The sequence below is a fragment of the Sinocyclocheilus grahami genome, unplaced genomic scaffold, assembly GCF_001515645.1.
Source record: "Sinocyclocheilus grahami isolate Dianchi unplaced genomic scaffold, SAMN03320097.WGS_v1.1 scaffold244.1, whole genome shotgun sequence".
NCBI lineage: Eukaryota > Metazoa > Chordata > Actinopteri > Cypriniformes > Cyprinidae > Sinocyclocheilus > Sinocyclocheilus grahami.
Window position 1 is genome coordinate 1221698 of NW_015505423.1, and position 16039 is coordinate 1237736.

At 35.6% G+C, this 16039-nt stretch overlaps 1 long non-coding RNA gene across 1 annotated transcript in view; it reads left to right on the plus strand.

Annotated features, from left to right (window-relative positions):
• LOC107598106 (uncharacterized) overlaps positions 1–5862 on the plus strand; it is a 7874-nt gene extending 2012 nt beyond the window's left edge. The window contains exons 2-3 of the long non-coding RNA XR_001610522.1: positions 663–727; positions 5808–5862. This is a non-coding gene — a long non-coding RNA (uncharacterized lncRNA). The remainder of the gene's footprint in view (positions 1–662; positions 728–5807) is intronic.
• The last annotated feature ends 10177 nt before the right edge of the window (positions 5863–16039 follow it).

The following is a 16039-nucleotide window of genomic DNA, read 5'->3' on the forward strand; positions in this document are numbered from 1 at the left end:
AGATTACTTACAACAGAACAGCAATGCATTTTATGGACGACCGTTTCGTGAACCTAGGAGAGGAGGTATTTCTGACTTTGATGACAATCTGGCGCTTCTGAATCAGCTACTGTTTTGTTATTAGTTTAAGTATTTGCTATTGACTGTTCAAATGTGGAGTTTTGCGCATTGTGTGTGTGCGTGCGTGCGTGCGTGAGAGAGAGAGAGAGAGCGAGAGAGAGAGAGAGCGAGACACATCACAGTGGAGTCAGCTGTCTTAACCGTGTCTTGTGTACTGCAAACACATATTCATCACTGTGTCTGTCACGAGGCTCTGTTCCCCTTTCGGGCTCTGTCTTTACATTTATTTTGAAAGATGAAGCTCGCGATTATGGTAAGGGACATTACATTTCCGACGAGTGCTTGCGGTGTTCGGCCAATCACAATGCACTGGGTCAGCTCGGAAGGAGGGACTTTGTAGAAAACGAAGCGTTTGAGAGAGGTGGGGCATATTGGACCTACAATAATGTACAGTATTTGAAAAAGAATGTGTTTTTGAACATTAAAGCATGTCAACATATTCTGTTACACCAAATACACAAAATAATGATCTTTAAAAAAGCATCATATGACCCCTTTAATTCAGTTTAACGTGTGTGTGTGTGTGTGTGTGTGTGTTGCAGAGAGGAGAACATGTCTTCAAGTTGTGTTCATAAAAAAACACATACAGGTTTGGAATGACATGAGGGTGAGTAAATGATGATATATTTTTAATTTTGGGTGAACTATCCCTTTAAACAGAGAAAATCTTCCTTGCAACAACATTTTAGCTCTGTTTTAGCTCTTAATGCTGGCACTTATAAAGTAGATGCATGTGAGATCTCACTTGAGCTTTGCAGATGTCTTTATGGATACAGTGTAAGGTGTTAACACAGAGCCAGCTCACAGGTGTTTGGCCAAGACCTCGGTATTTAAAAATTCCTCAAAAATGGAACGGAAAGTCTAAAATATCAGGCACTGTTTTCATTTTGTAAACCTGTAAAAGCAGGATAAAGACCTAACCCACCGAGCTCAGTCCAGTATTTCACCCTGAACAAACGGAGGTCAGCTCAGCGTGATAACATGCCTGCCACTTTCCCAGAGTTTCTACACTGACTTCTGAGCAGCTGCCACGTGGCAGGCAAATCTGTCTTTAGTAGGTAAGGATAAAAGAAAGCTACAATGTGAATGTCAAGCACATATCAGGTATAGTGGGGCTCAAAAGCCTGAGTGAACGTGTTTGTGTTCTAATTTAATACGTAAAAAAAATGTATTTATGTATTTCAGTGACCTAGAAATAGAGTCAAAAACATAATAAAAATGTATCATCATAAATATATAATGAACGGCAGAGTATATATTTTTAATAAATGCTGTCCTTTTGAACTTTTTAATCACCAAAGAATCCCGAAAAAAGTACCACAGGTTCCAAAAAAATATTAAGCAGCACAACTGTTTCCAACATCGGAAAAAAGGCTTAATTAAGTTTATTGTGTGGGTTTAACGTTTAATTAGGGTATAATCGTGGTCATTTCCAGTAAATCAACAGCCATTTAAAATGTGCAAGTGTTCCCCTCTGTCTCATGATGCCAGGATTTTAAAGTTAAAGCCTTTGACTAAGCTAAAGCCTATATTGACCCATAATCTGTACATGGATGTCATGTGATTGTAAAGGCCCAAGGTCAGTATATTGTCTCACATTTCTCTAGATCTAGATCATTAAAGCCTCCTTAAGCCAGATAGGCAATGCTTTAGGAAGGGCTTCACTAGGGTTGGCCTCTGGGCTCTCTCCAGCAACCTGACAGCCCTACTCCACTCTCTCTAATACGTGCTAATTGCATTCCCTCTTACTCACTCGATGGGAAGAATGCATGTTATTTCTGCACCAGGGCCCATCAGCAGATTCCAGTAAAAACATGGCTGGTTGAGTCAGAAAGTTGCAGGGAAGGTACACTATGAAGCAATTTCTTGTTGACTTTTTGTATGACTTTTCTTTCTTTTTTTTGGAGCATAAACATAGATATTTTAAAGTCCCCTTTGACTTCCACAATATGGTCAAAAAATAAAAATAAAATAATAATAATAATAATAATATGCAACTGTTTGAACATCCTTCAAAATATATTATTTTGTGTTCAGAAGACGACATAAATTCATATATGTTTGGAACAACTTGATGACAGTAAATGATGACAGATTTTTTTTTTTTGGGGTGAACTACAACTTAAAAAAAAAATAATAATAAAATAAAATTACACCTACACTACATTTATCAGATCCAGGTTGCTATTAATCGATTTTCAGTTCATATGGGCTTTCATTTCTAGTGTGTTTTTCTCACAAAACTTTCATATGACTTCAGTACTGTATTGTTCATTTTCATTATATTGTAAAAAGCAGCATGAACATTCTGCTTAATTAATATTATTATTATAAACAGTTTAAAGTATTAAAGTTCAAATCCACATATCTAAAAATTATTATTTTAATATACTGCATGCAAGATCTGAATGTGTTGTCAATGCTTTCAACATTTCAACAAACGGTGTATATCAAATTGCAGTTTATGTATTCGTATTACTATTACTTCAAAGTCACATAATTTGAATTGACTTTCAGTGCAAGTACGTCTATTCATGTTTGTTGAACCAGGGCAATTGAACTTCACAGCAGAGGGATTTTCCAGTTATTTAACACATCTGGCTTACCTGACTCCTCTGTGCTTTTTTTCAGAGGCTGGATTTACAGTAAAAGGTTTAAAGATCAAATTTAGATCAATGGGTAATTACCCAAAATGATGCCTTTGTTGAAGGTAGGCTTATCTGGTGAAGGAATATCATCACAATCTTTTGTGATGTTAAGGTTTACCAACATTACCATGTTATCATGGCTCTACGGAGAAATAACAGTTGACAAAGGGGAAACATTTATCAGACTGAATCCCATTGGAGCACAAGGGATTTGACTATAGGATGTTCAGAATTAGGTCAGTCAGTCATGTGGTCTTCACTAACTCCATACTCACAGGACAATATACAGCAGAGATGATTGGTGTTTGTCTTGCTATTTTGATGGCTTAGCAGATACTAGAATACTTGAAACTGTATGAAATTGAGTTGATGAATTTTCTTTGAGATTCAAGCTAGTTCTTTATCTTCCTAGTGCAATGTTTAGTAATTTATGAGGGGTAACTTTTTTTTTTTTTTTTTTACAAATCATTGTCCACTGTACACTTTAGAGTGTATTTGTAATATTCAAGTAAATGTAATCATATTAACACCAGTGTGACAGTAACAGCTAAAGCTGCCTCACTCTTCACATAACAGCAGCTCCCAGTTGTATTATTTACAATTCTGTTGTTAGCTAGCTAACTACATAGCTATATTTGATATTTAATTAATTTACACACCCACTGTCACAGATATGGACTTCATAAGTCAGTGTATTGTGAACTGTTGATGTTCCCATTTGGCCAGACACAAGCTTTTTCTTTTTGTATTACTTTTCCACTAATGTGTTTTTGCCTCACTAGTTTGTATTTTCTTGTTGCAAAATAATATATTTGTGCTTTATTCATGAGGAAAGATTAAAAAAAATTTTTTTTTAAAGAAGTCTTTTATGTTCACCGAGGCTGCATTTATTCGATCAAAAATAAAACAGTAATATTGTGAAATATTATTACATTTTAAAATAACACATTTTTTATTTCAGTATATTTTTAAATGTAATTTATGACTGTGGTGACAAAGCTACATTTTTAGCCATCGTTACACAAGTCGTCAGTGTCACATGATCCTTCAGAAATCATTCAGATATGCTTACTAATTAGTGTTAAAACCCTGATACATTTTTTCAGGATTTTTTGATGAACAGGAAGTTCAAATAAAGAGCATTTTTAAAAATGTTTGTCTAACAGCGTAAAAGCCAATACAAATTTGCCATTGATTGGACAATCTTATATGTATGTGCAATGTTGTGTCAGTATTAAAGATATGACACACTTCACCTTTAATGATGCCTTAGTTATAGACATTGCAAAGCAAATTTTCATGACGTTGTTGGCCAAATATTCGCCAAACAATTGAAGGGTGGTCCCCACCAGTGATAAAAAGCCACACTTTTGTTTTCTAACAACAGAAGTCAACGTTAACTCTTATTCTGGAAACTGTAATATAATTACTGTATAATTACTAATTTTGGTGTCTTGATTAAGTTTCTAGTTTCTAATTTTTTCTTATTTTGTCTACCATGGTTTGGCTCTCATCATCTGCTGATTTGTCAACAGGATGTGGGAGGGTTTGTCATTTAAAAAACGAATAAAACTGTTTTGTCAACTTTATATCTTTCATAAGAATCGAGATGAGTGCATAGCGTTGTGGTAAACTCAAAGAATAAAAGGATTTCTAGTAATAAATGCCAAATACAGCTACTTGACATTTAAACCGACTCCCACAGTAAAAGAGTATTGTGTCTATGGCCAATACGGTGCCGTATTTTGTACTTAGTGGTCCAGCACACAAACTTTCCTCAATAGCAATTTGTCGAAATGAAACGCAAGTTTCATATTTTATTTTAGGTGAGTCTTGCTAAATTACAGAGTGGTCACTGGTGCCGAAACAAAAATGCTGCTTTTTTGTGGTAGCTGCTTTTTCTCAAACCTATGGTGAAATGCATTGCAGTTTTATCTAATCTCGGATCTCTGCGTGCTTTCTCCAATCATCTAAGTGAGTGATTTGTAGATACGCCAGTTCATTCAACTTCCCATGAAAATGTTTACTGAGCCATTGCAAATCTTTGTTAGGTGAGTGAGCTTTATTTAAAACGTGGAAAAAATGGTCCTGAAACTTCTGAAGGAATGTGTTTGCGGATATATAGTCCATGGATGACTTACATTTTGTAAAAATGGAACATGATAATCTTTTGCACTGGTTATCAAATGAGAAAGTACGGCAATTTACATACATTGTGACTACAATAATCATCGATAATGTTTCTCAAATCTGAAATCAAAACAAAACCATAGTCTGAATGCCTGCTTTAACGTCCCTGAATGCTGAGTACATTGTTTTCATAGCATGGATTTGTAGGAATCACAGAGCTGAAGCTCTTCTTAGGAGAGAGGATTAGAGGAAAAATGCAATGGCATTCCAGAGGCGTTACCGTAGAAACCGAGTTGGCCAATGTAATGGGTCAGTAGCTTCTGGACAGGTGATGTGCTCACCCAGCAGAGAGGGCCATAGAAACTCCGAATCCCAAAGCACACCTAGCACTAACAATGGGGCGCAAACAAATTCAAGCTTTTACCACAAGATACATCCCCCCCGGGGTGAAGGACTCAGCATCATAGTGAAATTTAATAATGCAATGCAGCGTTTGATTTGACGGATGTACCTCCTATTGTTCTCTGTTTCTTTGACTACTTTTCTTTTTGTCGAATGATCTTGGAAATGTTTTACCATGCCTTCATTATATATTTTGTTTCTTTTCAGATGCCTTTTATGTTTTGATTTTATTTTTGTACTGTTTCTTTCTTTCTTTCTTTCTTTCTTTCTTGTTGCTGTTCTTAATTCATTTAACATTTTCTTTTTTATAATATTTTATTCTTGTCACAAATTCAGACTTTCTGTCTTAAAATATGAAAATCCATCAACTTTGTATATTTCTATAAAATGTAAATTATTTACATTTTTGTACTATGATAATCTAAGCAAGAGTTACATTAATCATAAACCATTTAACTTTTTATTGTGTGAATTATTTATTGTGATTTTTATTTATTTTTTCTGCAGTGTCAGCATGCTGAAATATGAGACATGTTGTATGAAGAAAGTAGAAAAATCAAGGTAAATATGGCTTATGAACAGAATATTTTGTTGTGCATTATTTCAAATCATTGTCATTTTATCAAATTATGAAAAAGTGTGAAAATATTATTTAAACGTCTGAGAGATGATGCCTTGGTAACTCGACATAAACGGACATAAAAAGTTTATAGTATACTTTATTTCTGTTCATTTTTATTTTATTTCAAGTAACGGAAATATTTTTAAAATGGTTTTAATTTTAGTTTCTCTTTTAATTTTAGTTAATTATAATAACCCTTATGTTAACCATGAAATTAGACCAGTGGAGTCTACCATTTTATTATGAAAATGTTTAAAATGTACTTTCCACCACATATCAAATATAGTAAATAATTACATGAAATATAGTGGAATGGTATTTGTTAGTTCAGAAAAACTGTAAAAATGACAGAATTTTCTTGTGATGGTTTATTGGCATGCAAATTAAATAAACTAATGAGAGAGGGTAAAAAGTTTTCTGAAAATCCACAGGGCCAATTTTGAGGGAACACCTAGCCAGTTTTCACTGAACAAGAGAAAATCTCAAAGAGAATAATCTGGGACGGCTGTAGGAGGGTGAAAATAAAAGTGGGGGCAGTAGTTTTCACACTCTGTCCGTCCTGGGAATTAATATGGATTGGTGATTCCCAGTATTGTGTGCCCCTCCGGAGCTGGAAGATTAAAAGTCTCCTGCTCATTCAGCTACTGCTCAGGAATCGAGAATAAACACAGTAGCACACAGAGTCAAGAAGAGCAGTGATTACTCTTTTATGGGAACTCGACTCTTCAACCTTTTGTTCTCACAATGAAAATCTGCCCCCCAAGGTCTGTACCTGGGGGCCTGGAAGACGGAGGGAGGTACCTGGAAAAAACAGTGTATCTTGGCAAGCAAAACAATAACGGGAAGTCCAATGAGGTTGTCCCTATGCAGGGTCTTTTTCACAGTGCTAAAGACGAGGGCAAATAACAGAGGGAGAAAATTAACTTTCTCATCCTTCCTGGTGACAGTTTCATATACATGCTAGATTGATTTGACTGAATACGATTCTTAACAGTGAGGGCAAAAGATACAATGCTCGTTTACTGGAATTTGCAGAAGGGCCGACCGCTCATAGGAAGCCATTGAGGATGTTTCGACAGCCACTGGAGTCTGATTCACTATTTCCACATGGTCAATTGCTTAGGTGGGAACATAGAAAGCATAAATTTGTGTTCCTAAGTACCTTGGCATCAGCAATAATGGCCCTTGTCTCATTGCCGGTGATTTGTTTCGTGTTTCAAGGATAGCTAAATTGATATACTTGAAGATCAAAGGTTGAACGGAGGTGTAATGCTCATGCTCTGTTTACGAAAGCCATTTTTTGCAGGGACTCATCACAAATGTGGCAGTTTTCTTCTAAGTTCACACAGGTGTAATTCATTCCATGCTCAGCTAAGGACATTCTCCACAAACATTTAAACAGAATTTTTTTTTGTGTGTGCTTATGCCATGTCGTTGTTCAGATAAATGTCACATGATTTAATATTTTGTAATGCAATCAAACTCATACACTACAATCCGATTGCTTGGGTCAGTAAGATTTTTGAAATAAGTCTCTTATGCTCACCGAGGCTGCATTTATTTAATCAAAAATACAGTAAAACATTAATATTGTAAATATTATTAGAATTTGTATTTATTCCTGTGATGCGCAGCTGAATTTTCAGCATCATTACTCCAGTCTTCAGTGTCACATGATCCTTCAGAATCATTCTAATATTCTGATTTGGTGCTCAAGAAACAGTTGTGCTGCATAACATTTCTGTGGAAACTGATACATGATGAGTTTTTTTTGTCAATAGAAATGGTCACTTTTGATCATTTGAATTTGAATTTCTTTCTTTCTTTAATCTAACTAGGTAGTGTATGTTTAATATGCTTTAATATCTTTAATATCATCTTATGCTCTTTTCTTTGTGCCAGGGTTGACTGCAGTGGCCTTCAGAATGGGCACAGCTTTTTTGAAGGGATTTAGAGTGAATCGCAGGTGTCGTGGCCCTGTGGGCTCTGGTACTATTGTGAGAGGAACAATGGCACAGAAAGCTTGGGAACCGCTGCTTTGCTTTGTTCTCGGCTATTGTCTGTTCCCAGGATGTCCTTCAGCATATTGACAAAAAAGGTCAAGCAACTGACACACTACATTACCTTCACTAGACGATGAAATGATTGGCAGGGGAAGACAAAAGAAAAGCTCGATTCTTTAATGTTGCACCGTCAAGGTTTATGAATGTAGGTTTCAAGTTTTATTTCTGAGATTATGATTCTCTGATGTTAAAAGTGCACTGACTTTGTCACTGCTATGTTGTTGTTAGGTGTTAAACTCGTTTCATTAGACACAAATGCAGTGTCCTTTAGTGTGACACTGAGAAAACCCTCTGGGTGTCCTTGCTTTCCGAGTACTGAGCATTGTTAGAAGACATCTATTTATGAGTACTGTTCCTTTATTTTTTTCCAAGGGAAATGATGCCTTTCACTCATCAAAGCTATTTATAATTAGGAGTGACTTGCATGTTGGGAAAGCAATTACAACAGGATGTGACCCGTGTCCACGTTTACAGTTCTCAAAGCAGGGCGGAGAGAAGCTCAAATGAATCAAAACAGTCCTCCCCAGTAACAAGTGCCTGACACCAAAGCTCCATGCTGCACTTCTGCAGAAACTGGGATTGTGGTCAGAGGTCACATGTTACAGTAAACAACTTTAAGAAGCTCATTATGAAAGAAAATGATGACACATCAGTTTCTGAGAACAGCTGACAGCGCACATTTCTCAGCATTTTAGTACAGGATATGTTAATGGGTGCATGTTTTGGACCCATTTAATCATTTTATAATCATTTAATCAGTTTATTAAATTAATAAAAACCATTTGATTGCTAAAAAAGAATTTCCTTAATTAGTGTTATCTAATCTAATATCTAATCATCTATAAAATTAGATTAATTTTAAGGCTTAAATTACATTAAATGCTTGTTTGCAGAGAATACATTTGTTATTTTATATATAATAAATCTGTGATTTATATCTAATCAGTTTATTAAATTAACAAAAGCTTAAATTAAATGAAAGGCTTTTTTTTGAGAATTAATCTGTAATTTATTTATATATATATATATATATATATATATATATATATATATATATATTTTAGATATATGTTATGTAGAATATGAAATTAAATCAGTGTCTGATTTTTAGTTTGATTCCCCTACAACAATTTAAAAAAACTATCCAAAATGTTTACTATGTGCATATGTTTTATCATGAAAGCTTTTGTAAAATCCTGTAGCAAATTTTAGATCGCAAATGTAATTTTATTTATTTTTTTATTATACAGCTCTATGACCTTTAGCCCATATGCACATTGCTGAAGACCGAAAGATGGCTGCCAATCTTCAGACCATTCCTTATTCAAGCACAAGTCATAAAACCAAAAGGCAAAACAAACACGAACACGAACAGTTGTGGGCGACTGACCTTGCCAAACATTTAAGGAAAGACAGCTGGAACAGTAGTCAATGTCGCTTCAACAAAACCCTTTTAACTAGAAAATAGCAGCCTAAGAAACTGGATGGGGACATGGAACATGAGCTTTGTTTATTAAACATTTCCTCATCTTATATTTATTTTTGTATATTAAATAGCGCTAGTTATCCTTTCATAATTGAAAGGAACACTAACACAACAAAAGCGTAATAATTCCCAAGTGAAAATTGATGCTTCGGCACCAAAAGGTGATGGGAATGCTGGGATACGCACCTTTGTCTAAGCTCTTGTTTGTGTCTGGCTATCATCAGTATCATTACAGTGCTAATCTGGGTGTGGTTGGCAGGAAGAGACTCGGCCCAATGTACCCAAAACAAAGACTGGAGCAGCGGACCCAGAGCTTCAGCAACTACAAAGCAGAAATCTGCGGGGTTGACGAGTTTACTGTGAGTTTTCCAAACATTTTCTTCTGTACGCTTAAAAATAAAGGTTTCACAGTCATGTTGTAGAAGAGCCATTTTGTGTTCCCCAAAGAACCTTTCAGTGATAGATCTTAAAAGAACAATTTCTTCTTAGTGTAAAGAACACTTTAGAACCTTTTTCCACTATAAATAACTTTTTGTTTAATGGAAAGGTTCCATGGATGTTAAAGTTTCTTGATGGAACCATAAATGCCATAACCATAAGAATGTATTGAACTAGGAATAGCCTCAGTGAATTCAGAGCATGGATGCTAAGACACAGTTGCACAGTTGGCCATATTATAAGATAAAATTATGGTAAACCAGTATAAATCCTGAAAATAGACAGGGAGAGGAGTCTATTGCAGATGTGAGACAAATGCTGTTCCTCTGAACGGAACCCATGGGATTAAAAGAGAGACATTTCTGGTTTGATAGCTGAGCCAAACCCTCAGAGACAAACAGCACACCAAAGAAAGTCTGCAGCCTGTTGCACTTATTCTCAGTCTTTGCAGTGAGAGGATGAAGTAAAATTATGAATTGAATTTATGCATACATTTTACTTTTCAGACCTCATAAATCTAAAGTGTGTTATTTCTGACATTAGACATGGGTTTCATATCCTGTCTTCCCATCTCTGACCTTTCTTATCCTGACTTTTCAGTGATTCATTTCACATCAGTGATGTATGGAGGCCTGGTGCCACAAAAACAAGGTAACTTTATTTCTTTTAATATTTCAGGATTGTGACTTGTAATTGTGACTCCACAAATGAGACTTCATGTTTTACTATAAACTACCCTTAAGAAAAAATGGGATTGGGAAAATTTGGATTATTATTTCTTTTTAAATAAAATTAATGTTTTTATTACACATAAGTGACATGGACATTGTTAGGAAAAATATTTATTTTAAACAAATGCTGTTCTTTTGAACTTCAAGGAATTCTGAAAAAAAGTATCAGTTTCCACAAAAATATTAAGCAGCGCATCCATTTTTCAACATATAATAATAAGAAATGTTTCTTGAGCAGCAAATGAGCATATTAGAGTGATTTCTGAAGCATCATGTGACACTGAAGACTGGAGTAATGATGCTGAAAATTCAGATTTGCTATCAGAGGAATAAATGACATTTTAAATATATCAAAACAGAACATTTTATTTTAAATTGTAATAATATTTTACAATATTACTGTGTTTACTGTATTTTTCATCAAATATATTCAGCCTTGGTGAGCGTAAAAGTTTCAGAAACACTAAGAGCCCCAAACCTTAGAACAAAAGTCTCAATTACAACTTTGTCTCTTTATTGTGATTTTATATTTTTAATTTGTACTTCCTTCTTCATAATTGCAGCTATAATATTGTGACTTATTTAAAACTTATTTGAATCTATTTTATCCCACAACATTTTTATTTGTTTACTCTTGAGGCAGAAATAAAGAAATGTCTGTCTTAAGGATGAGTTTGTTTCTTATATCACAGAATATCTTGTTCTCTCTATAGAGTTTCTTATAAGGTTGTGTCATTATGAGTAGAGTCTTCCTTTTCCCTTGTTCTCACACAAACAGCTCACCTATCAACTTCATATCAGGAAGTTCATATCCCGACAACATGACAGCTAATGATACACCGGCTGTGAGCACCTCTTTACTTACCTCTTTGTGATTGTTTTCAGTATGATACTACTTGGATAAAATATATTTCCCTCTGCTTTCATTAAAATAACTGTGATAACACTGTATCAACTTGATAACATTGACATATCGGACGTAGCGTCACCCCAGGGAGGCATGAATCAGACATTGTAATGTCCCGCTACATGAGTCATCCACCTTGGAAACCTGCCCTGATGTATCGCACATCATCGGTCATGGCATTCACTTTTTATTTGTCCTCATGAGAATAGTTTAGACATGAGTTTGCCAAACGGTTATGAGGGCTTTAGAACCACACTGGGAGAAAGTACCCTGAAAGAACAATTTCAGTTCGTGCCGATCCACTGAAATGACTTGTGGCAAACAGGGGTGTGTTGTTTTCTGTGAGTTGTGAAAACAGTGTGTCACTGGTGGGGTCCGGCCGTGATCTGACACGCTGGGGAACAACACAAAGCTCTTAACGTCATAATTACATTAGCTCTTAATGGGCCGAATTTGACCAATTACTAACGGAACAAACAACAAAATAAACAACTCAAGGTTCTTGGTGGTAATATTAGCGCACTAAAGATGTCATGTTATTGTGCTATAAACAAATTGAACAATAATTGAATTTAGATTTTATCAGTGAGGAGAACTCGTTCTCACCCTACTATCTCATTTCAAGCATTGTTCTGACTTTCCATTGTGATTTGCGATGTGGCCAGGAGGGAATAAAATGAGTAATTCTCGAGCAAAGGTTCTATTTATTTTATTCGAGTGTATTCACAATGTGAAATATGAATGGGACTGGGGCTATTTTGTCATGGAATTTTAGCTCAACACATAACAGTAGTGTAAGCTCTTCCGTTTGGTTCCTGTAAGGAATGCAGAGCAGACAGTCACCAAGTTGTGTTCACCTCTTATTGAATCAATACAATTCTACACTCTCAGAAAAAAAAGGTACAAAAGCTGTCACTGGGGCGGTACCTTTTCAAAAGGTACACTTTTGTATCGTTTAGGTACTAATATGTACCTTTAAGGTACCAATATGGACTCTTTAGGTACAAAAAGGTAAAAACGTTTGAAAAGGTACCGCCCCAGTGAAAACCTTTGTACCTTTTTTCTGAGTGTGTGTGTAATTGGCCAGAAGGGACAAGCAAAATTTGATCATATGATTGAAAATTAAATCATACAACATTTCTTGGCTCCATCACATTTGTTTGTTCAATCTTTCTGTCCATCCATCTATCCAACTATGGTTCCATCCATCCATCCATCGTTCGTTCTATTGTTCTATCTATCGTTCTGTTGTTCTATCATACTTTCTATTTGTCCGTCCATCCATCATTTTCTCTATCATTCTATTGTTCTGTTCTTCCATCTGTCCATTGGTCATTCATTTGTTCTACAATTATCTCTATTGTTCCATCCATCCATCTATCTATCTTTGATAGTTAACTTGATTTCGCTGAACAGAGAAAGCCACTCAGCCACTCAACATTATTTTGGCAATTTTCAAACGCAAACACTAATTTCATTTTGCTCGGTTATAGTAGTATGCCTATATAGTATAGTAGTAGAGTTTTTCTAGCATGTCAGATCTCAGAGTTTAATGAGTTTGTTCCTCCCCCACTCTGTCTTTCTTTCTCTGTTTATGATCTCGGGTCAGTGCCGTGGAGCTGTGTACATACAAATGGTTAATGTGTGGTGTCACACACACATACACACCAAACATATAGCAGAGTGTGCCTATTTGCTGTGGCGAGGGAGCGCTGACGTGTGTGGCACCAGCATGTGAAGGCCGTGGGCTGAGTGTGGCTGTTCCAGTCAAGTGCGTACGACTCTGGGAAGGTAATGATGTGTCTGATTGGTGTTTTGTGTGTGTGTGTGTGTGTGTGTGTGTTTGTGCAGTCCAGCACGTTTAATGTACATTGTCCCAAGTGCACTCTTCTGCACAAGTAGTTCAACTTCCTGTGGCTGCTCCTCTGTGGGAAGAAAAATAAATCCCCAATGCAGAAAAGGCCATGGGAGATGTCGGAGTTAAAGACAGACCTTCGGCTTTGTAGGAAAGGTTGTTTACACATACACAAGCATCAAGGCCAAAAGCAAGAAAATGCTAAACATTTGAAACTGTTCTTTGCCAATTCAATCCTCAAGTTCAAGTATTTGTTCCTCTTTTGGTGTTTTTTACAAGCTTTCAGAAGAGCAATTAAAATATTTGTTTAGCCACTCACAATAAAATTTAAAGACACTAGCTTTCTTGTAGTGGTATTTTTGCACAGCAGAGTTTGAGGTTACAACTGATTGTTTGTCTTGAATGAATTTTGCTCAAAGAAAATAAAGCTTGTTTTTAGAACCTTTATGGGTTTTTTGAAGTGTAACTTTTTCATGAAAAGCAAGTATTTTTGCATTACGGTATTAATTGTTGTACTGCCTTTAATTTATATTTTATTTTAATATATTGTAAAAAAAAAATTTAATAAAAATGTATTGTGTTGCAATATTTGGTAACCCTTTACAATAAGGTCACATTTGCTAACATTAGTTATGCATTAACATGAACTAACATTGCGCAAAATGTGTTTTACAGTATTTATTATTTTTTGTTAATGTTAATTAAAAATACAATTCTTCATTAATTGTTCATATTAGTTCACAATGCGTTAAGTAATGTTAACAAATACAACTTTTGATTTTTAAAATGCATTATTATGTGTTGAACATTAACTAAGATTATTGAATGCTTTAAAAGTACTGTTCACTTTTATTTCATCTTAACTCATGTAGTTAACAAATTTAACTTTATTGTAAAGTGTTACTCAATATTCCATTTTTATATTGTAAACAAACAATTAATTACATATTAAATAAAGAATCTGGGTTTAGAAAGAAATTCTAAAGAAAAAAAATATATATTTATTTATATTTTGCACAGCACCGTTTGAGGTTTACTTGAATTAAGTAAATATGTTTAATCTTACAACCTGTCAAAAACATTTCTGGGTCACATTTCAGCTTAAGATCTAAGAATAACATGATTTGCTGAAAGAAAATGAAGTCTACGGTACTTTTATAAATTACGGTACTGATTTTTACACTGCCTTTTTATGTCTATACATTTAAATTAAAAAATCATTGCATTACAATAATATATCTAATACAAAAAAACAAGAAATTAATGAGATTATATAGATAGATTAATACATTTTAAATTATTACAGTAATCACCACTGAGAATAATGAGAGTTGCAAAAAAAACTAAAACAAAAAAAAGGTTAAAATTCATATAACAGTAAATGACAGTTTAGGTGGGAAATTAATTATAAATAATTATAAATAAATACATTTAAAATATCTAAATTGTCATGAAAATTAATAAATTTATTATGAATTAGTATAACAAATGGCAATTAAAAGACAGAATTATTCACTGATGTGTTTATCTGTGTTTGTGAATGCAGGGCCGTTGTTGAAGAATGTTGTCCCAGAACCTATGAGGAGCGTGGCCCTCTAATTGTGTCTTTCTGGCCCCCATGACTTTAAGTGACATCCCTAGTGAAAGGGCATTTCAGTGCACAACCGTTTTGCAGATTTCTGCAGCACAAGCAAATGGAAACCACACTGAACAGACACCGAAATAGAACACAAAGTGCAGGCGAAAGAAGCACTGTCATTTGAAATGCCTGACCAAGCACACTTTTAAACCTCTTCCCTGAAGCAGTCCAGTAACTTTCACACAGACATCCCAAAAACAGTCATTCCCGGCGAGAAAATATGGAGGCTTATTTTGGCCACCAGACGTTCTTGTCAAACAGTGAGCATGTGCACATCCTCTCTCTTGAGAAGTGCTGACGCAACAACACGTTGACACTTTACATTCCAGCGACTGTCAGGCATCGACATTGGTTTAGTTTCCTTCCCATACTCAGAGAAACCTGATCCCAGGTCAGGTGTTGAAGAGAAGACGTCAACCAGGGAATTTAACATGCTCGTTGAGGCGATCTTGGCAGGACAAAACTGTGTTTCAGAATGCCTTGCAACTTTTAAATGGGATGCGAAATTGGGCCATGTATGTTGACAAGCTGTAAAGTGAGATCCAAGTCTTTTCCCAGTGTGGCTGTAGCTTTATTAACATTCCAGTTGCATTCTGGGACAGCTCTGTTATTAAAGGCCACCCTTTAGTCGTGGAGGCAAGAGCTGAGGACTTTGCCAGTCATGACTGTCTCTCGGCTGTTGCCTGGAGATGGCGTCTCCCGAGCAGCGGAAGCGGATATAATGCGCGCTGGGGTTCAGTGTCGCACATGAAAGGGAGAACTGAATCTAATCCTCTTCCTGTTGATTCCACTTAGGATTCCCAAACTGCCTCTTCCCACGTTGACACAAATACATGGGCCCATGTGGCATCCTGTGTGGAAAAGGCGAACAATAACGAACTACTACGTCAAGACCTGGGAACTGCGCTGTGAGAGACGTACCATCACACCTCAAACACATCAAGCCAGTTCCCCACTCGGCTGTTCTGTGTTTAGTGTCTCGTCACCAAGGTTCATTT